General features: G+C 44.3%; 1 protein-coding gene across 4 annotated transcripts in view; it reads right to left on the reverse strand.

Annotated features, from left to right (window-relative positions):
• The window catches only part of NEURL1 (neuralized E3 ubiquitin protein ligase 1), a 141,593-nt gene that overhangs the window by 18,015 nt on the left and 101,052 nt on the right, over window positions 1–22,526 (reverse strand). The window lies entirely within an intron of this gene.

Here is a 22,526-nt window from a genome sequence, read left to right on the forward strand (position 1 = left end):
TTATGTTCAGCTCTATATTATTTATCACCATATGAAATTTAATGAATATTTCTGTCTATAGCTAATCATTAGTGTTCCGGTTCTCAGTGCAGAGCAGTACAGACATGAATTTTACAGTGCAGAATTTGAGAATATGCCAGGTTTTAGAAATACAATACAATCATTTATTATATCCAACCCAAATAATTAAAATTCAAATCCACAGATATATAACTAAGAAAAATGATGCTCAGACATTCAAATCCACCAGTGGAAACAAAATTGAACCTTATTTTCTTTGTTAGTATCACCTGCTGCTTCAAGAACCAATCAATTTTTTTTTTCCTGAGGAACATACTCCCCTGTCTTTAATACTGAAATTACTTATATTTACTACATCCTTAGCTGTGCTGTTGTCTTAGAAATTTGAAAGAACAATATACTGAAAAAAACCGCCTTCATTAAAAAATTATAAAGAAAGCTGAGATAATGCAAAAATTTATTTTTATGTCCAACTTTCTGTGAAAATTGAGTATGTGGAAACTCTTGGGATGGTGTAAGAAGCTGTGACCCAATTGGACTGAAGTCTGTTGTGGCTTTGAGCCCAGGTCCAAATAGCAGGAGGTGACACCACCCCATGCAACACAAGCAACACACCAGACCCCAGCGTGGGACGTGCTGCAAACACAGCACAAGGTGGAGCAAGGGGAAGAGGCAAAGTTGTCCCTAAAGCACATGCTAGGCCCTTGAAGTGGACACCTCTTCCACTCACATATCCTTGGGGTTTTCTCTATGACAATAAAGAGCAGGACACCAGGTTATCTGAGGATTTTCCCAGTGGGATGTACTGTCTCCCAGTACACCAGAGTAGTAGCTCTGTACTGGTATGCCAAGGAATAATGCCAGCTACTGAGTAACCAACATCTCCTGCAATATCTGTGGTCTGACTAACAGCCTTTCCTGTCCTCCTCTTCTGGGAGTCCTGACAAGAGCACACCCACACAAGGTTTGGCTTCAGTAGAGCTCTTTGCTTTGCTTAAACTGGATTATTCCAGGCTCCTCTTTAAATAAACTGCTATTACAAGGGAAGCAGAGTCCTAAAATAAAAATGGGCTTTGTTTCTCATATTTGATTTTTTGCATACTGATATTTCAGCCTCTCAGAAGTTAATTGAAGAAAAGGAGGAATAAACAAGATCAGAAATTACCCCAAGTAATCTAGAAGTGGGTCGCATTAATGGGCTAGCATTTGCATTCCAAGTGCTCCTGCTGGATAGCACTGGACTTATTTTATCCTCCTATAGCTGGAAACCTACATAGGAGAACAAATTAATACTGGCAGCTGATGACAATCCTTTTGTGTAGGTGAATGGATAGAGACCTTTCTGAATAGGAACAGAAGGTCCTCTCTATTTTATTCCCTGTAACCATACATGTGCAGCCTGGCTGACAACTGTGATGTGTGGGTAGCTTGCAGCCAGGGTTTTGAAACAGCTTGTTTTCCACCAGGATGCTTGCATTTCCCTTTGGCTGCTGGACAGAATATCTTTTTCCATCTGAAAAGAGGTTAAGAGAGATGGAGTTCTGCAGACAAGACACATGGCAGTGATAGCAAACCAAGGTTACATACCCAACTGTTTTACTTAAATCCCTCAGTAGCTCAGATGCATGGCCACCTAAGGAATAAAATGTCTCTAGCATATAGAAGTGACTGTGACACTTAGTTCATTAATGTTTTCAAATAACCATGGAAGAAAGGATTGCAGTTTACTGGCTTCTGAAGTATGTTTGTGAAAATTTAGAGATGAGTCTCTAAGAGATGCTGGCCTGCATTGCAAAATATCCAGCCAAAGGAAAAAAAATCCCATTGAATATAAATCAAAACAAAAGTGGGATTCATCTTTTGGGGTAGTAGGTAGGTTGGAAGAAATGTGGAATGCCATTTACCCACAATAACTGATGATGGCCAAGGGCTGTGAAAGAACAGATCTGGTGAAATGTGGAACAAATGAGATGACTTTGACCACTTTCTTTCAAAAGAAGATGCCCAGGAATTAGTTGTTTTCTTCCTTTAAAGCTTCAGTTCTCACTTTTTAAACACAGACCAAACTAGTCACACTGAAAACAGATTTAATGTTCATGCTGGAGTGGCCCCATAACACAGCCTTAGCCCTGCAGAACATTTACAAGTGATTTTTAATGCCTACACAGGAGAGACTCCTTTGTTCAGGAGCATTTACATTTACAGAGGCAAATCTGGGGGACACATCAAAAAGACTGAAAGACTTCACGTGATGAGACTATAAGACACAAAATGGGTCCAACAGCCTATTACCAAGGACCACCCAGCTTCAGTCTGAAGAATTTAGAAATCATTCATCTCATCATTAAACATCCAAGGCTATAAAACTTCTTGTATAAGACACTTGGCAGTGTTACTTTGGGAAAATTCAATTGATGAGAGATCTCCTTGGGTGAGAATAGATGGACTTGTGAAGAACAGAGCTGTCCCCAAGCCACCAGAGCAAGCATTAACACCACCAGCAGCTGGCCCTGACCATGGCAGCTCAGTGGAGCTGGCTGACCAGGTAGCTTTCCAGAGAGGTTTTGCTGAGCTCTGCATCAGTGAAGTTACAATGTTATTTCTGGATTTTGAGACTTATAGTTTCTGGTAGCAGTACACACAAAGCCAAAGTAGAAAGGATTTCTACTAAATACAGATTTTCTGCTCCTCAGTTGGAGAATCTGAGACACTGAATTTAAAGGATGTCTATCTTTGCAAATGACTTTGTTATTTTTTTCTAGATTTGTTTAAGAAAAAGGTAAGGAGGAGTAATTAAATTTATCTAAATAGAAAAAGGGCACTTGAGCAGTTCAGCTGCTTTCTGTTTTCTTCTCCTCTTCAGTGGGGTTCATCTGCAAAATTTAGATTCCCAGCAGGTGATTCCTTACACAGAAAAATAATTTCAAGTATCTTCCTCATGCGAGAGGTTTCAAAGCTTTCCATTTTCCTGCTCAGAGGGCATGGAAGAGCTTCCCACTTTGTGCAAGCTCAATGCAACTGCAGCAACTCTCTAAAACAGCTTATACAAGGAGCTGGTGAGCAGACAGATGCACCTGAAATCACTGCACTCAGATCAAAAGTATTTCACTACCACCTTTCTTTTGAGCTACTGCCAAATGTTGTCTTGTCAAAATAATTTATTTCCTTAAACATGTGTTATGTTAATATGTAGAATACATACATTATCTCTATAGTATACAGAGATCACATACATGCAAATTGAATACACCAGCATGCACAGATCATCTCAGCCCCACACATGCCCAAAGGGAATGTGTTGCTGTCAGACTGTCAAATCACCATTTGCCTCCTCTTTTTCTTTTTTCAGTACTGTCTGTTACTGCCTGAAGGCTTGACTTTCCAAGGTCATGAGCAGCCAGTATTCCTACACCTGTAAAGGATCTAAGACAGCAGAGCAAACTCAGCTGGATGCACACACAGGCTGGAAACTCAGACTTGTGTTTAACTACAGCTCAAGGGACACAGACCTCTTCTTGATCTGTTTCCTGAGATTGGTGCAATCCTATGGCCTCCATGAATTGTAATTCTTCAGAGTATGAGGTCTGCAACCAGTCACCAGAATGAGCTATGGAACACCTAGTGTAAATAAACCAACTGTGACTCTTACTACTACAAAAAAATAACTTTTAATTTGGGGACTCAGACCATTCTGTGAGAACCTTAAGAATATATTCCATTTCTAATGATCCTCCCTCCCTCCCTTCCAGAAGAGAGAATGCTGAGAAGTCAAGGAAGTGCTTGGTGACTCCTTGCATCTGGAGAACATTTCTGTCCCTATCTACTAAACCAAGAGTAAAAAATTAACAAGGCCAGAATTTTGCTGGTATGATACCTCCCTTTCCATATGAAAACTCATGGTTTTCCTTCCTTCTGTTCTTTGCTTTACTTTTCACAAGTGCAATTTTCTTCTCTTAATCCTTCACTTCACTGGGTAATGGTATTTTCAGTGAGTACTGGTGCTCATGGTATAATTTCCACGACCAAGCAACCTCAGGGGTACTGAGCTACCAAAATACACATTGAAATCAGAGGCCCCTGCAAAAATATTCTGTGTAAACCTGTACCTGCAAAAGGATGTATACTGTACTGTTCCACCACCCTGGAGTGGCTGCATTCCCACTCAGGAGTGCAGATGAAGGCTCTTTTTCCCACCATCAGCTCTACCTGCCACAAGGAGTTACCCAGGGAGGGCAGCTGCCCTTCCAACACCTGTAACCTTGCAGTGCCTCCTCTGTGGTCTGCATGCACCAAAGAGTCCATTTGGCAGGATTCTGTCGTTGCAGAGAGAGGTATTTGAAACATGAGCAGAGGTACCACGCTGTAAAACAGCATCACACTCAAGGGCAATTGGGGAAAGCAACCAGTTGTAAGACAAGAAATAAACCTGTGTTTCTGGGACCCTTCTGTGGCTCCCAGGCTCCAGCTGCCCACCATGGCAGTGCATTATCAATCTCAGCTCAGCTGCCCTGTGCTGTGCTGTGGCACTCACTGCTCCCTCTCTGACTCAGTCCTGGCAAGCTGATGTGCACTGCTGGGGGCTGCCATGCCACAGTGCAGAGTGGCCAGAAGAATGTCTGTATGTTGTTTATAGCTCAACTTATTATGTACTTTAAGGTGACTGAGGGTTGAAAATGTGGTAAAATGGAAGCAACTTATATTCTCATTTATCTCTCCTAAAATAAGGATGGAGATCAGTGCAACTGGTGGCAAGGAGTAATACCTGTTCTCAAACTCCTTTGGTTGCCAGCTTGCCTGATGTGTGTATGGCATTCAGCCCACAGCATCACCTCCAGTGGGAAGAAGAAAAGCATTTGTGACTGGGTCTAGGAAGAGAAGGACCATTCTGTAGCCCTGGGTTCAAAACCTACCAAAATTAATGGGTAACTGGAAGAAGATTTTCATAGTGCCTGCTGTACTCATGGTGTGAAGACATCCTCATCACCATGGGATTCTTTGCTCTAGGCTCCCTCAGTTTCTGCCATGTGCATCCTAACTGCTTTGTTGTAGCAGGAGGAGCTCTGCAAGCAGGAGAGTAAAAATCATCCTTACTTAAAATAAACACAGGAGAAAAACAGAAGTGAAGAATGCTGAGGCCCTGCTCACAGTCATTAAGAGGCAAAGCTCCACTCACAGAGCATGTCTAAAGTGCTTTTCCCTGCTGGCCGTGTGAGAGGAGATACTTATAAAACTATTTGTTTTTCTGCAAACTCTTACTCTCCCTGTGAGGTCTGGAGAGGAGGCTGGGATCTGCCACGCTCAGCATAATGCTGCAGAGACCCACGCTCTTGGACAGGTCCTCCTGCTCTGACGCTGCACACAGGTTCTCCCCTCACTGCTTGTGCTGTTAAATGGTGAATTTATATAACCCCAGACCACTCCATTGTGTTTATTTCTCATAAACCATCAGGCGCCAGAATGCAGCTTCTCGGACCATACAATGAAACCACTTCCAGATCATTACTGTAGCATGTGGGAGGCAAATGTTTAAAATCCCTCAAAGGAATGATTCAGACTAAAAACCTCTTCTGCCATATACTTAGGAATTCACTTTTACAAAGTACATTTCTCTTTATGAACAACTGAGAAATCAAACTGCCTGAGTTATTGCCTCTGATCAACCATTCCATATTGAAAACACCCACATCAAATCAAGGACATCAGTCAAAATCTACTTACACAATATCTTGCTATGTGCATTTCATTGCTTCATTGACAGCATAAATATCCCATTTCAAATGGAGGTGCTCCCATTTGCTCTCACTGCTCTGGCTCCTCTCTTTGCAAAACTACAGCCAACAGACAATACCACTTTTACCAGCTATTTATGGAAGATGCCAGGCTGCTCTTTAAGAGACAGTAAAATCTGCTCTGGGGCAAACTGCACCTGAGATCACAACCCAGCTGCCAGGCTCTGCAGCTGAAGACACTCCTCACCATGTAAACAGAAAGTATATGTAAGAGGTGAGTGGCAGGCAGGAAGAATTAGTGTTCTTATTTTATAGACTGGAAACTGTGGGATGGATTGAGCAGTCCGGAGGGATAGATGGCTCCTCCGGCAGAACTCTTAAGTGAAGCCCCTTAGGGTTTAGCTCAGTGCACAACAAAACCACTCCATTTTCCATGGTAAACCTTCTCATTTCCTAATTCTTCATCAATGCATTATTCTTGCATTATTCTCTATCTGCTGCTCCTCTGCTTCTGTATGCAGGTTGCTCTTCTCACCTCAAAAGTCAACTTACATTGGATTCCTCATCCACTACAGATCCCAGTGGCCAACATGGAAGCCACCATTCCAGAATTTCTCCTTCCCCAACAGGCCAATTTGGGATCACTGCACAGTCAGTGGAGAGCACACACACATTTCATGTGCATCCACGTGGGAAAAGCAGGAGTTAATTGCTACAAGCAAATATTGGCTTCCTGCCCACTGCAGCCTGGGAGGCAAATTACCTGGTTTTTCATATCAGCCATTATCACTGCAGGAGTAGCAGGTATGTAAATCACCTGAGTCCATTTGTGTGCCTGTGACCAACACAGTCCTAATCAACTTCCTGGCAAGACATTCAGATATTTTTTTCCAATACTGATGGAAGTATTTGAGCGAATTTCTATAATAACCAAGGGGCAGAAGTCAAAGCTCAAGCCAAGGGTTACAAAGAGTCCAAAGCCAAAGTTCTTCAGTGGGAGAAATAATTCATATTTACACTAAAAATTGTCACAAAAATTTAAAGCTGGTTTACAAAAGAAAGCAGATCATTCATCCTGTGGAACCAATTGCAAGGCTACAAACATCTGCCACTTTAACAGAAATGACTGGAAATCAACAATGCTTTTGTTCATCTCCCTGGACTCATCTTTGCTTTGTGATTTATCCATTTACTTGGATAAAAATCAGCATTTCTTTACAGGCATTTTGGGAGATATTGAACACTAAAACTATTTGGTTTGCATGACTCAGTTTTGGAGAGGTGATAAAAAATGGGATGGAAGAGAATAAACCTAGTCTTTAGTTGTTACCAACAGCTAGGTCTTTGATAAATTCATTGTGCGGATCTGGTGGCTTCCTGTGGCCATTTAGCACCAAATCCTGCTTTGGGGTAATGGTGTTTTTATACCACCAGGCAGCTGGTGTCCTGGTAAATGAATCTCAGGAAAACCCCTGGGACCTGTTCACTTTTCCAAGAACACAAATATGACCTTGGTTTGCTGTGACTATCACAGATTTCTTGCCATGGGTTGTCAATGTTGTACCAATGGTACAGACAAAATATCATAGCAAAACAAAACAGAAAAAAAAACCAAACAAGCAATCTGGATTCTAAAAGGATGTGAGCTCATGTGCTGCCAGTTTCCAAGCTGAAATATTCAGAAAAGGAAAATAAAAATCCCTGAGCTTTAGAGAATTCTGGCTGTTTTTAAGCCAGAGTGAGCAACTGCAGTTCCCAGGCCAGCCTAGTAATTGAACTGATCATCTGCATATTCTTCAATAAAATCCAAGGAATGATAGCATACAGTCTTATACATGGATCAATAAATTGTAGTTTGGGGTGTTTATTATCTAATAAAGTGCTCTGAACCAGTCTGCTTTATAACAAATATTCATACAATTCTGCCTAACATCTGTAACCATGTCAAATTGATTTGCACATGTGAAACAGCACAAAGAGCATAACTCCCCTCATAAAACTGAAATAAATTACTGCTGCTCTCCTCAGAAAATATGAATGTTCTGAAAGAGTCTGACAGTAGGTTATGGAGAACAAACTTCCATATGTGTGTTACATTTTGCATTTGTTTCCTTTTCTACAAAAGCTGATGCTCATAGAGAGTCTGTAGGGTATTGGCAACATCTGTGTTACCAGCAACACATTTGAGTTTCATTCAGGCTTTTCATTCAGGGCAAATTCATCCTCCCCAGCCAGCAGTTCTGAAGACTGACAAACATCCTTCAGGTTGAAGATGTGCCTATCCACTACCACAAGCCACCTTTGGATATTGGCTCCTCCTGGTCTGATTCCCTTTATTGTGTTCATGGGTTTCCTAACTTCCCTTAAAGTCAGAGAAATATGATTTGAACAGAAACCACATGCCCTGGGTTTTGTGGAGACAAACAGGATCCTGTTATTCACTCCTAAATCATCCCTGACTAACACATGAAGTCTCTGAACCTCACTCCACCCCAATCAATGATTTTCACCTCCATGGCCCAGGCCTCCTCATGATCAATTATTATTATCCCTCTTGGAAACCACAGAAAAACAATCATCACTTTTAGGACCATGCCAATATTATTTTAATCTCAGTCCTGCCTCTCTCTATAGGGTGACCCACATTTCCCTTCCATTTCCTTTGACTATTTCTATAGATGGAAAGCCTTTTTCACTTCTTTTAATTACCTGTAATAGACTTAATTCTCCCAGGAGACTGTCAATTGCCACTTTATCTTATGTTTCCTGATCTTTAAAATGTAAATTTCTCTATAGAAAAGCTCTGGGTTTGTTTGGTTTTTTTTTTTTTTTTACCTTCTTTATGGGAAATTAGGGCAATAATTGCAAGTTCTTATTGTCTAATAACTTTCTAGAGCTGTCTTCTCATAGCTCTGACTCTGTTGCTTACTCCTGGCACAATCATCCCTTTTACCCTCCTGTTCTCCTAGGAATTTTGTCTCTCTCATTTCACCTATTCAGGTAAGAACACAAGTGCAGGCAGTGTTAACCCCACAACTTTACCTCAATGTGCTCTGCCACAGATTGCTGTGAGCCCTCCCACAAGCCTGTTTCCAACCTTATGTTCCTGTGCAAATGTTTCCACAGCATCTCAGTGCTCACAGCACATTTCCAAGCTGAATCAGACACATTCCCTCACCCCCTGAATCACCTGACAGCAACTTTCTTCAAAACAAGCACTTTCTGCCTCCTTCCCATTTGTCATCCTCCCTTCCTGCATCTCTCCTTTGTCACTCACTTGCATTTACCCCTGTGCCCTGGGGCAGCCATGGGGATGCTGAAGCTCCTTCTGCAGCTTCTCCCCACATTCCCAGTGCCAGGCTCCTGCCACCACTGGTGGCTTTGCAAACAGTGCTGGGGGAGAGCTCAGCCCAGCAACAACCACCTCCTACCTGGCAGGGTCTCCCAAGGGCCAGCATTTCACCCAGCACCATTGCTTACTGAGCTGATTTCATCCCACTGGGGGAAAACTCAGTTCCTTGGGAATGCCAGGAGCCTGGGCTTGCTGCAGTCCTGTTCCATTCAAAGAGCACTGCTAAATGATAAACTGCCTGGGCATCACAAGGATTTTGCTGCTAACTCACCTACCTTTTAGGGCAAAAAGCACATTTTCTACTAAAGATGCAGCCTGTGAAATGCAGTAATAATACATAATATTTCACAGCCTGCCTGAAGAAAAATCAATTAATTGTGAAGATACAGTATTTCAGGCTAACCTGAAGCAGAGTGTTCAGCTTATCTTGCTTCCTTTTATGAATATGAATATTGGATCAAATGAATATTGGATCAAGAGTTTCTCCAGTTGGTTTCTGAGGCTTGTTTGGAAATCACTGTTGCCAGTGATTTTTTCAAGATTAAAATGTTATTTCAAGACTGAACATTGAAATATAGAATTTTGAAAATAGTAAAAGAAAACAGCTAGAGTTTGCCAAAAGTATTTCAATTTTTCAACCATGACTAACTAAGTTTATAGATATCTCTCCTCCTCCAAGCTGGTTCCTCATCTAAAGATCCAAAAAACATATATCTGAAAGAATGCACATAGTGCTATTTGTCCAGAATATTTTATTTGTAAAATTCATTTTAATATCTCTTTCTTGGAGAATTTCCACCCATAAATCAACATGAAGGAGCTCTCAAAAAATTTCTGACTCACTTTCCACATGTACAAAATGACAGTACAACCATTACACACCATGCCTCTCACTTCTATTCCAGAGCTGGTGGAGTCTGCAGGATGCACTCTCAAAGCTGTACATGGAAACAGCAAATCAAGGCCCTGTATATGAGCTTGTTTTAAAATAGCCCAATTGCTGCTGTCTGCACCAATTCTGAAGAGTTCTGTATGTGTTTAGGCATGTTCCAGGTCAACACAGCCCTGCAACATATACTTCCTCCAAACAAATATTTATATCCCACTGAAGGTAGCAGGATGTGCACATAAGAAAATCAGCAGCCCCAAACCAGGAGCACAGGGTAAGGTTTAAAACCTACATTCCACAGAACAAAAAAAAAAAATTTCTTTGTTAAATTACACTTTCCATCTGTCCCCTTGCATTGTGCCAGTGGAGAGAACAGCAAAGGAGATTTCCTGAAACTAAGCCTAGATCCCCCACTTTAGCTGTCCCTGCTGGACAAAATGATGGGGGAACCAGGGAAAGAGCCCATGCTCACTTCCACAAAGGTACATAACTGAAAAGGTCATCTCTTTTACAAATTCTTCATGTATTTTGTCATGGCAAATGCCTATGCTTGTGATTTGTCATGGCAAATCCCCGGGCTTGGGATTTCTTTAAAAATTATTTTGATACCCTGATCTAAAGGAACTAAAGAATCTTGCTACCAGAGCTTCAGCCAACTCCTTAATAAGCAAAAGACAAATTTCACTCTCACCTACCCCAGAGAAAAATTTCATTGCCTATCAGTATTTTGAATGCATAGATCATAGCATCCACTTCATCCACAGATCATTCATCCACTTGTCCAGTTTCAATCTGCTAACCAATCTGGTAACCAATATAGGGATGACTCTCCCAAATTCAAGAATTTCTCACCCCATTAGTAGATTAATTTCTCTTCAGTTTCTGCCTTCTTCAGCATCAATGTTTAAAGCAATATTTGGTAAGAATGTTATTGTGAACCTTTCTACACCTACTCTGAACTGTTGTAGGGGACTATCAAAGCCTTGCTACATAATAATAAATATTGCAGTATGATGTGCTTGCATCAACTGAAATATCATCACCAACACCAATAATGCCTTGCTCAAAGGAACCTGGGACTGATCCCAGGTCTGTCTGGGACCTGGATATCAGAGCAAAAAGACCTCTTCCTACTGTGCTCAGTACAGTCCCACTGTTGCTGGCACTAAAACAATTAGGACTTTATAAATGTCTTTGTTTCCAAGCACAGATGCATTCTAGTGATCAGAGCAGAACCTGGATAATTCACATCAAAGCCCATTCCCAGCCACCATAGTGTGGTCCTGGGAAGGCACATAGCTAAACCTGTAAAAGCATTTCTGAAAGGCAGAAAAAGCAGAGGATGTGATCATATTCTCCTGTAATCTAAAACAGAGAAGAAAGGGTTACTAATTGCTGTATTTCTGTTCTGTAACTTTTTTCATATCAAAATATGCAAAAGGAAGAAAAAAAGGGGAAAGAAAAAGAAGAAATCCCAACAAGGCACGGAGATGATTTATGCTGAGGAAGAAGTCAATGGCCACGTGCAGAAAGAGCCTCAGGAAGCTGTGCACCCTCCGCTCCAGCCCAGGAGAAGCCATGTCCCCTTTGCTCTGAGCCCACAGCAGACACAGAGCACCCAGACAGTGGTTGCCATAGCCACCCCTTTCTGTTCCAGAGTCAAGTTTCCCTCTGCACAGAAAGATTATTTATAAGGTGGCTTAGGTGTGCCTTGTGCCTGACAGTTAAAAATGGGAAGTCCCATCCAGGGGAGTTTATGGCCCTTATTAGACATAACACAGTGAGAGGGTACAATAAACACAGGGAAGAGGGTCAGGGTGAGATGCTGAGATGCTGCCCATGTGCCCTGCCAGCTCTTCATTCTTCCTATTAAACACTGAGAGGGCTCTGCATCCCTGCTCATTTTTGCAAACCTCCTGCTGGTGTGTTATACTGCAGCTGCTCAGCCCTGGCTAGGATGGGTTCCACAGCTTCTCCAGGCCAAGCTGAGCCCTCCAGCCTGGGGCTAGCAGCCCTTCTGAAGAGCTGTGAAGTCCATGAAATCCCTCCTGGCTGAGTATCCCTCCCTCCACTAGGCCAGGGTGCTGAACATGCAGGTCCTGCTCCATGCTGTCAACAAGGAAAATGGGCTGCTCTTGGCAGTCCAACCATTTCCAAATGGGGCATCTAGGGGAAAATGGGGACAGCATTTACTCCCTAAAATAGCATGGAAAAATCAAGGGGATCATCAGGACTGCTGGAGTAGGCAAAGAGACACCTGAGTTACAGAGACTCCAAGTCACTACAGCCTTGTCCCCACAGCCAACACACCATACACTGTTGCTACAGGGGGACAGAGTGACAGCACTGAGAACAGAACCAGTGTGTGCCTGCTGGCTTGCTGACAGCCAGCACAGTGCATGGGGGATGCTGCATCCTGCTGGGAGAGGTGAGGGTCACCCGAGCTGCAGGCTCTGCCCTCCGGCTCTGCCACATCAGCTCTGTCACAGCTGCAAGAGCTGCCACAGCAGAAAAACTGCCCTGTCTGCACACAAGTGAACAGGGACTGCCACCATGGCCCAAATCTGCAGGAACAGTGATAAATGACAACTTTGCTACCCACTGCATTTCAGTGATTTGTCCTGCCAGAAGCATTTCACTCAGGTCTGTCGAGGCTGCTGCAGTCACCCGTGGTCTCACAGATCAGGCAATGCCAATTCTTTCTTGAGCGAGTTTGCAGTGCTTTGAAAATTCATATTTGTGAGCAAATGAAGAAAACATAATTTAGTAAGGAAACAAATAACAGGATAGCTGCTGGGTTCACTTTTACATCTGCAACAAACAGAACATGGATGGGACTACCAGAATTTTTAACCACAGGAGAAGCTGCTGACACAGTGGGCTTTGCTGGGGCACAGACAGCTCTTTGGGGGAAAGTCAGAGGGATAGTGTGGCTCCTGTGCCTGCCTCACCCTGCCCACTGCTACATCAACCCTGCCAGGAGCTCCCTAAAGGCTGTGATTAGCAGAGATCATCCTCCATCTCTGCCCCCAGGAGGAGAGCCACCTCTACATTCCTGTCAGGATGTCAACAGTTGCCTGTGCCCGAGAGCCCCATTTTTGGGGGTGAGTCTCAGCTTTGGGTGTCAGGGTGGAACTTCCCAGAGGCACCAGTGCTATGTCAGCGTTTATGGTCCATTTGAAATGAGCCATCCCAAAGTAACCTCCAAAGTCTACTTTCTCCACCTCTCAGCCCTCTGGGAAACCCTCTTCTCCCCAGAAATTTGACATTTCTTAATCTTGGCTTGTTTTCCAGGTCAGCAGCCTTGTTCCCCAGCACTCCCAGCTATTCAGCAAAGGCGTGTCAGATGCTGTCACTGTCTCTGTGCCATCCTGCTGAGCGTGCCTGCTCTGTGGGCAGCTGGAGGCAGAGCCTGGGAGCAGCTCCTTTGACAACAGCCACACACACACCCAGGCTATGCTCTGCCACTGTTGTACCTGCCAAAACACCTCAAAGCCATTCCCAGCACACATACTGCTGGTCCCAGAAACTGGCAGGAGGGGAATGATTCAAGGCACAAGGAAACCAGGCATGGCCAGGATTGGCCACTGAGCCCTGCAGGCTCCATCCATTTACCTCCCTGGCCATCCCAGGGCCGTGCCCATGGCTGTGCCTTGCCTGCACTGCACAGCCAACTCTGCTTTGCTGGAGGATACAGCCCCTCAGCTGAATTCAAAGCTGGACAACCCAGCACCATCAAGGAAAAGGATCAGCATGGTGCCAGACAACATTCACTGCAAAAAATTGACACTGCTGCAATGAGAGCACCCAAACCTCAGCCTGCCAGATCTGAGGCATTGCTGCACTGGGCTTGACTGCTTTCTCAAAAACTGCAAAAAAGCATACTTTACCCTAAATTAATTGCCCTTAATTAATTGTCACCATTAGCCCAGGCAAACCTCACTGTGTCAACCCACCTAACTCTGCCCTGTTGTAGATCCAGGGCACTCTCCTGCCCCCAGAACTTCTTAGGTAATTAAAAAAGGGTCACTTTTCCCCCCAAAGTGAACAGAGCACCTGTGAATTCATGTGCCTAAGCACTTCCCATCATCAAACTTCATTTCATCCCTAGACTGAAAGCACAGCTTAAGCTGCAGTTTAAAGCAAGGACCATTTCTGCCTTGCAGCAGCTCAGCAGCATCATCAGTTTTCCCATGCACATGGGAGTGTAAATGCTCATAACTATTCAGCTGGTTCTGTGGTTTTACATTGAAAATATGTTGCTATGGAGAGCACAGCATGGGAACGTGCAGCTACCACAAGGCACCATGACTCGAGCAGCCCACAGCTTCTGCTGATATTTTCAGGCTCTCCGCTGCCATCCACACAAAGGCTGAAAATAGACTTAAAGCTCAAATGAAGCATCTGTAATACTTCATTTCTGCCCATCCCTCCCCAAGGCACTGAGACTTTTCACAGAAATCCTACCAAGCATCCCACATAGGCTCTGACGTCACCTTGCCGATTTCGAATTCCTCGCTGCACACATGCCTCGAAAAGGAAATTCCCTCCAGCCCCATTTTCATCCTATGCCTTTCGTCTGGGAAGCAGGTTTCCCTCTGGAGCCACCCTTCTGCTGGTACCCAGAGGGGCTGCTCAGTCCTTATTACCTTTTAGCCACAACATAGAGCAAATCCCTTGTGCTGCTCCACCTTGCTGCTCTGCTGACGGGGAAGGATCTGATTTCTGTCATGTGAAGCTGACCTTGGGAAAGGTCATTCAGCAGCAGCAAACTGATCTGCAAATGCAGTGCAGGGAAGACTTGTCTGTGCTGTGGAAACCCCAGCCTTCACAGTGACCAGAATGCATGGGCTGGGTCCTGAAGGATGCTGAGCATTTCCTGATCTCACTGACTTGATGAGGCTTGGGAGAGCTCAGCCAAGGCAATGCAGACTTGAGCCCACAGCACTGTGAATGAAGGATACCTTTGGAGTTTTTCTTTTTTATGAATTTTTAAAATATCTGAAATACTGTTTGTTTTCTTTCTCATACTCTGGAGGAATTGATAAATCCTCAACTGCACTATAAACACACAGTCATCAGCCCTTGATTTCTAAAAATGTGTTTGTATTAAGCCATGAAATTATTTACAGTGGTCATAAACATCCTCCCAGCATCTGGCAGCTGAGAGAGGGCTTTGGAACTCACTAATTTACTTACATTGTAAACCACTTTCTAATAAATAAACAAGCTCTTAATATCTCACCCACAAGAAGAGGCACATTGCATACAGTACTATATTTAGGGGTCCTTTAGAGGTCAAGGATTCAGCAGCTAAATTTCTCTGAGGATCTTTCTTTGGTGACTGTTTGTTTATGCCCAAATTAATGTCTTTATTTTGAAATCAGTTTAAAATTCTCACATTGCTTTGAATGTTGGAGAAGCAGATGTTTGTTTCTTCTTTTGCCTGAACCAGGGCCAGATTCTGATCCCAGGGGCCCAAAGGGGTATTTAAATGTCCAAGTAAATGCTTGCTGATCCTTTATAGGGACCTTCCTGGCAGGGACTACGGAGTCTCCAGGGCTGGTTCCTGGGGTGGGGATCCTCTCCAGGCCAGGAGGAAGCCCCGTGCCAGAGCTTGGAAAGAAAGGAGGTCAGGACACCTTCCCCCCTGGATCAGCATTCTGCAGCCCACCCACTGCCTGCCAGGTAATATAAAGGAGACAGAAGGGAAAACAAACATCTCACACATCCCATTGGCTGCTGTGCAAAGGAAGAGCCATGTTAGGGCCTCTAATGGCTGCTGAGAGTATTCCAGCTGATGGAAATGTGATTTTCAGCTCCTGTGAAACCCATTGCAGTGGCTTAACGACAAAGGAGGGTGAGTGGCCGATTTAAAGCAAACCTATATTGAAAACAATACTGTCAGATCAAAATCTGTGTTTTGTAAAAAACAGTAGTAATCTTTTACAAAACTTCCCATAAAAAAGGACTGTTTTCACATACTGCTTCACTTACATAAAAATACAAATCAAACTCTCCCCTAGATGCAACCAGTGCTGAACTGGCAAATAGGAGAAAAAAAAGTTTCATTCACTCTCCCTGCCCTAGATATAGAAGAGAGGAAAGAATGAATCAAGCATTAAACATCAATTTTATTTAGTCATGTGAGGTTGTACTGAGGGACAGCTGGAGAGCCGAATGAAGAATTTTAAAGTAGAACCCCAATGTAACCAGGTCATCATCACCAGTGCTCTGTGGACAAGCTCAGTGTGAGGGCTAGTTATTCCATTTATCTACATTTGCAGATGGCCTCAGAGATCTCTGACAAACTGTAGAGTCCCTCTCCTCTCCCCTGCAGCCCCATCTGCTCTGTTGGAAAGGATGAAGCTGCACCAAGACAAATCTGGACCATGCAGAGCCCCCCACTGCGCTTGGCACCCTTCCTTTTCTTTGGCACAGCCAAGCCCTGGGGTGCCCTGAAGAATCAGTGCCTGCAGCAGAGTTCTGATGGTCTCTGATGTCTTCCCAAGCACCAGGGGCAAAAGGAGCAGATCACATGCCCAGTGGGCCAAAAAGACATAACCAGAATGGAAAATTGCTTTTATAGATTATAGACAGTGCCCTGGTTCCTGTGAGTTGCTTCCCACATACATCCCCCGAATAAGTCAGTGTAGAAGTTCTGCAGAAACCTTTCTCAAGCACACTGACCTACATCTTGCTGCATTTTTATTTTTTTATGGATAGTAATTTCCAGCCAGCAATGGACTTTTTCAGTAAAACTAAGCAGGATCTGCTGTTTTCTTAAGAAAGATAAACAAAAGGCAAATTCAATGGAATTGCTGCTAGTCTTCAACAGAAAACCATGTGATTTTGCATGTCCTTATTGTAGTAGTTGAAGCAGAACAGACTGCTTGCTGTTGATCAGACAGATCTGGAGGGGTGTGGAATGAAAGCAGGGGCAATGGTCTAAGTTCACCCATGTTGTAACACTGCTCCCTTCATCCCAAACAGGAACTTAGCCCTACAGTTTTGAAACTATGCATGGACAGCCTGAATAAATCTCATCACCAAAGGTTTCCTGACATTCCTGCTGAATATCCAGTCCTATTAGTCAATGTCAGGCCCTAGGCAACATGAAAAATTGCAGAAACCCATTCTGGCTGTCACTGGAAATCAAAGGTCAATCTCAAAAACTGAGAGACTCCTTCCAGACTTGGAAAGTATTCACATTTCAAGATTACAAAGTGCAATTGTCAAAGCTCTGCACGTTCATGTGAAACAGGAAGGAAAAATAAGACCCCGGACAATAGGACCCTGGAGGAGTGGTGGAAGGATCAGGCTTTTCCCAGGAAGCAGTTTGCCAAAATGTTAAAATAGAAGCTATTTACACAATAGGTTGGAAAATGTTAACAGTCAAAAACATGTTAGACAACAGGATTTCAGATTACAAACACTGGGCAGGTCGTCCCATGAAGGTGCTCTAACAAAATATATGGATTCTCCAAAATAAGGAAAAGGAGTGTTTTCTGTAGTGGCCCTTTTAATGGGGTTTCTACTTTGCTTTTGCTGTTAAGGTAACTCCATACCCACAATCATCTGCCTCTGTCTCATCCCATTCTCTGCCTCTCACTCCTCCTGGTCCCACCCCTGCCCAAAGCTCCCCTCCCACTACTCACTCACCACACCTACAGCCATCAAGTGCACCATGTGAACAGGGCATGGTGTCATTGTGCTTGAGACTGAGGGGCAGAAAGCCAGGCTCCCCAGTGTCTATTCCTGTCCCTCGTCCTCCCCAAAGAGCCTTCAGGAGGTCTGTCAATCCCTGTGACCTGTGACTTGGGTTCTCCTCCTGCAAGCAGCTTATGATGCAGTGAATACCCTCTGGTGTCTGCAGGGACTGAGGTCTGGAGCCCTCAGTGCCAGATCCCACGCTTGCCTTGCTAAATTTTGAAAGGCTTTAGGTGTTAAAAGGGAGAAAAGGCCCTTTTAAGCACTTCTCTGGGGAGCAGGTGGCCAGCAGCTGACCTTCTCCTGGAAATCTCTGTAGTTTTAAATGGGAAACACAGCCTATGAAATTTTAAATAAATCCATTGTAGTCTGCACAGTCACTGACAATCCACAAGTGACAGTCACAATCCACCCCCCGCCCTTGCTGTTTCAGCAGCCTTCCTGAGGCTGAGCATGAAAGGCTTTCAACATAACTGTGAGCATTCCCAGGGCTGCAGGGGACTCTCAGCTCCTGCTTTTGGAGAAGTGCTGGGATCAGCTCTCCCTCCTCAGCCATCTCTTTGCTTTGAAGCTTCTGCAAGGGCCAAATTTGTCTTCACCATCCAGTGGTTAAGTAAAATCATCAGAGACTTCATGTCTGATGGCTCAAATGCTCAGACTTGAGTCTCAGCTTTCAGCAGAGGTATCTCCTGGCTCCCCAAAGACAAACACACAGCACTAAGCACATTCCTGCTCAGGAAAGAGGATGCTGACAGAGGAGATACTTGGCATAACTTTTAAGTGCTTCTTCATTAAGGGCATCCACCATCCTGTCCTGCAACACTGCCAACATGCTTCCCAACATGAGGCTCTGCTGTGATCACACCTAAATGCTCTCCTGGCAGTTCAGTTAGCAATAGGTGATGGCAGACAGAGTTATGGGGCTGAATCTTATGCACATCTTAAAAATAAACAGGGTAGTTGTGATCTACAAAACTCTAGGATGCCTAAAATTCAAGCACATCAGGTCCTGCTCTGATTTCTACTCCTTACATTGCATGTATTCAGTTGAAAATGTTTTATCCTGTGCCTGAAGGTGAGCAGGGTGAAGGGAGGAAACAGCCTGTAAGAAATTAGAGATATTGTACAGCTCCTGCTGTAAAAGCCACACACAGGGGAGCCTAAATATTTCGGTGTGGCTCCATCTCTGTCCATGCTTTCCTGACAGTGCTGGCCATCTCTCTTCCTGGGGAGGTGGGGAGAAGGAAAGAACCACAAGAACATGCCAATGCATGTCCAAGGGGAGGAATTAAGAGTCCAAGAAAAAAAAAGGAAACAAGTGACCAAGAGACTTACCACACTTCCTCTTACACAGAAGTTGCATCTTGTGCTTGTTGTGCAACACTGTAAAGCACAGCACCAGGAGAACAGTCCCAAGACAACAGAAACAACAACAAATTCCCTCTTCTCCTTTTTTCAGATCCTCAAAGTATTTTAAATACATAAACTATGAGAGCTATACTCCTTCCTTCATAGTCTTACTTCACTTTCAACATGGTAATTCTCTGTTTTTCAGAGAAGCAGAGATGAGGCCCATTCTCCTGTCATATTTTAGTTTTCTGTACATGCTGAAGGTCCCAGCTGACCTCCTCCTCCTCCCTCTTAGGGACTGATCAGTCCCTTTCAGCTGCAGCAGCTCTTCTGAGATGTAATGCCCAGGTGGACAGTGAAGAGTGGAGAGCTTCCCCTCACCAATCTCTGAGGCTTTTCAACAATTCCTCCTTGCTGCCTGCATGTGATCTGCAGTCCTGGGTGAATTCCCTTTTCAGCTGGATGCACTGTGTTATTTCACTATAGCACTATCTAGACAACTGAAAAGCGCAAATAATTTAATGTGTTACTTTCCCCTTATTTTTTTATGGAAAAGGTGAAAGTCTGGAAGATTTCTAATCTTTGTGCAGTGTTTCAAGTATTTTGTTTGTTTACTTTTACATTTACACATATACATATATATAAAGAGAAAGCACTGTAAAAATTTATAGAGGGCTTCAAAAAGCCATTATTTTCAGCTGGTTCAGAGGCTTTGTCTCACCATCATGATTTTTACAAGATTCAGTAATTTATCTTAATTCAGACCATTCTGTGAATAAAACAGTCACTGTCCTACCAGACAGTAAGCAGATACCCTCCTGCCTCCCCTTGTAAAGCAACCAACAAGCCTCAGGAACAAGGAGCAGCAGTTTTTAAAGGCAACAGAACCATTCCTTTCACCCTCTGAACTCCATCCAGCCTCAACACTTCCCAAAACTGAAAAAAAAGAAAAGATGACACTGCAAAATGTCTTACATAAATTTTGCTGTCCCAGGAGCCTCCACAGCCAACCCAAAGGCTCAAAGTGCTTAAAGAGACCAGATTCTCAAGGGATTTCCAGCTCCCACTTTCAGATCTCAGCAATTATACAGAAAGCAGATAGCATCACCCTTGACAGGTCCTCACCACCACAGCCATTACATGTTCAAAATTTTTCTAGTGCCTTAGCCTCTCACTGAAATCTTGGTGAAGTCTGGATAGGAAAAAGCCAGTCAGCAGAACAGCATAAAAACAACCTTAATCTATGCAATTTAAATTTTAAAATATTTTAAAGAACATTTTCTAGCATTTTCCCACTGCACACAGGAGATTAAGTAACCAAAACTTCTTGATGCATACATATGTGGACAAGAGAGGAAATCCATGTGCATTCCCAAGTCTTGAAGCCACCAGCAAAACCTTCAGCTGCACCATGAAGCCCTGCTCAGCGCTGGGCACTGGCAGCTCAGCAAGGGGCACTCCAAGAAACACACAACGTGGAACAAGGAATTTTCCCCTCAGCACTTGGCAGAGCAGTATACTAGCTATCTAAACTTGGGCAATAAATAAAGACCAAATTAACTGCTCCTGCTCCCCAGGAATTCCAGAGCTCTCCTGGGAGGGCACTGTGCTCTGTGCCGCAGTGCCAGGGCAGGGGGTGCCCTCTCTGGGGAGCTGGGTGAGCATCCCAGCACACGGATCCTTCTCTCCTCGGTGCTCACATTGACTTGTGGGTGGGAGCTCCAAAAGTGGATGCTTCCTGCTGATGTTTCTGCTTCTCCCAGTTCCTGTCAGGGCCAGGAATAACAGGAGGGAGGGCTGTCCCCCAGCCCCTCCTCCTCTGGTCCTGGACATGGCCAGCGGTATGAAGAGCGGGGGCTGAGGAGAGCGCTTCAGTTACAGAAGCAAATGTTTTTTGGTGCCTCTGGATGTTCCAAGTTAAGCTTGGATCACACTGCACTTAGCTCTCATGCTATCCAAATTACTCCAGGAGGGCCTAATCCTGATGAATAGCTGGGTAGCTATTAAAATTGTTTCCCTTGAACAGCTAAATGGAAATGCGAGGGCTTGATGCTTGAGCTAGCATTTAAAACGGGTTCAGGTAATCAAAACACCAGATCAGAGAGCACTGGGGCTGCTGGAGGAGCTGAGGTTCAATTCAGCTTTCAACCATTAGCTTATAGCAAACAATTCCCACCCCCAACAGCTGAAACTAGCCACGGCTCCTTGGACAGACTGATTGGGACTGATCACGTGGGCTCAGCCTTGCTGTTTATACCCCTCATGCCAGCAATGCTTCTTGTGCCACCCAACGCCATCTGTCACTCTGCCCTGTCACCACAGGGTGCCACTGGGGCAGAAACACGTCACTGGTCATCTCTCACTGGAGTCACCTGGGCTGCCAGGATGGCTATCACAGCCTTCTCTCTGTCTGGGCAGCCAACACCCCAGCACAGTTAGAGCAATGAACAGAATAAAGGCAGCACCAGTGCCTGCAAATTATTCTTCTGCATCCACGGCCAAGCTGCAAAAAAGTATCAGAAAATGACTGGTAAATGTGATGTTCTGTGGAGAGGACATCACTGCCACACTCCACCAGCACAGATACACAGTAGAGCAATGGATTAAATCGATGAAATTTTTCTACTGTGCTAACTTGCTCCAGGAGCTCTGGCATGAGTGATGATGGGAATACCAGCAAGGAGCTGCTGAGGAGTTGCAGAGCATGCAGGAAGGGCCAGCTTGTGGATGGAGAGCCCGTGGATCCTGCATGCTGCTCTCATTCCCATCTTCTACCTGATGCTTCTGTATGTGGGGACAGGGCCATAAAGAGGGAGCCCCCAACTATTCAGAGAGGGAGGAAGAACAGAGGGACAGTGACAGAGCAGCTCATTTCCTGAGCATGGCAGAGCCTCCAGCTCCCCAGGCAGAATTTCTCCTGCACCACCACAGTGCTGGAGCAGCAGGTGGGACAGGCAGCTCCAGCAGGACAAGCAGGCACCAAGCCATGAACATGTGCATGTTTCTGTCCAGAGAAACCACAACTTGAAGAATCTGACTAACAATAGCCACAAGGTGAAGGAAGAACAGAAACACAGTTTGGGTATTCCAAGCAAGTAAACTGGCCTGAATATCCATGTGCATGGATGGAAGAAAAGTCATCAGGTACTGAGCCTCACCAGTCTGGTTTCCTAAGCAGGCTGGGAGCAAACTATAAAGGATTCCTCTCCAAGCCACATCCCTACAATGAAGTCTGTATTAAAAAAAAAAAGAAAAAGGAGGAAGAAACCTGCCATTGCACGCTTCACTAATTGCAGCTATTCTTAAAAACACTATTGTGGGCCCAACCTGACTGCAGAGGCAGCAGCACTGGAGGACAAGGGGGGAGGGCCTGCTTCCATAACCTTAGTCATGTAAAACAATTTGGTATGAACTGTGGCCCCTCAGTGCTCATTTCAAAAAACCTGCTGCTGTGTAGCATGAGGCCAGCAGCAGT

The sequence above is a fragment of the Melospiza melodia genome, chromosome 9, assembly GCF_035770615.1.
Source record: "Melospiza melodia melodia isolate bMelMel2 chromosome 9, bMelMel2.pri, whole genome shotgun sequence".
In the NCBI taxonomy this organism is placed as follows: domain Eukaryota; kingdom Metazoa; phylum Chordata; class Aves; order Passeriformes; family Passerellidae; genus Melospiza; species Melospiza melodia.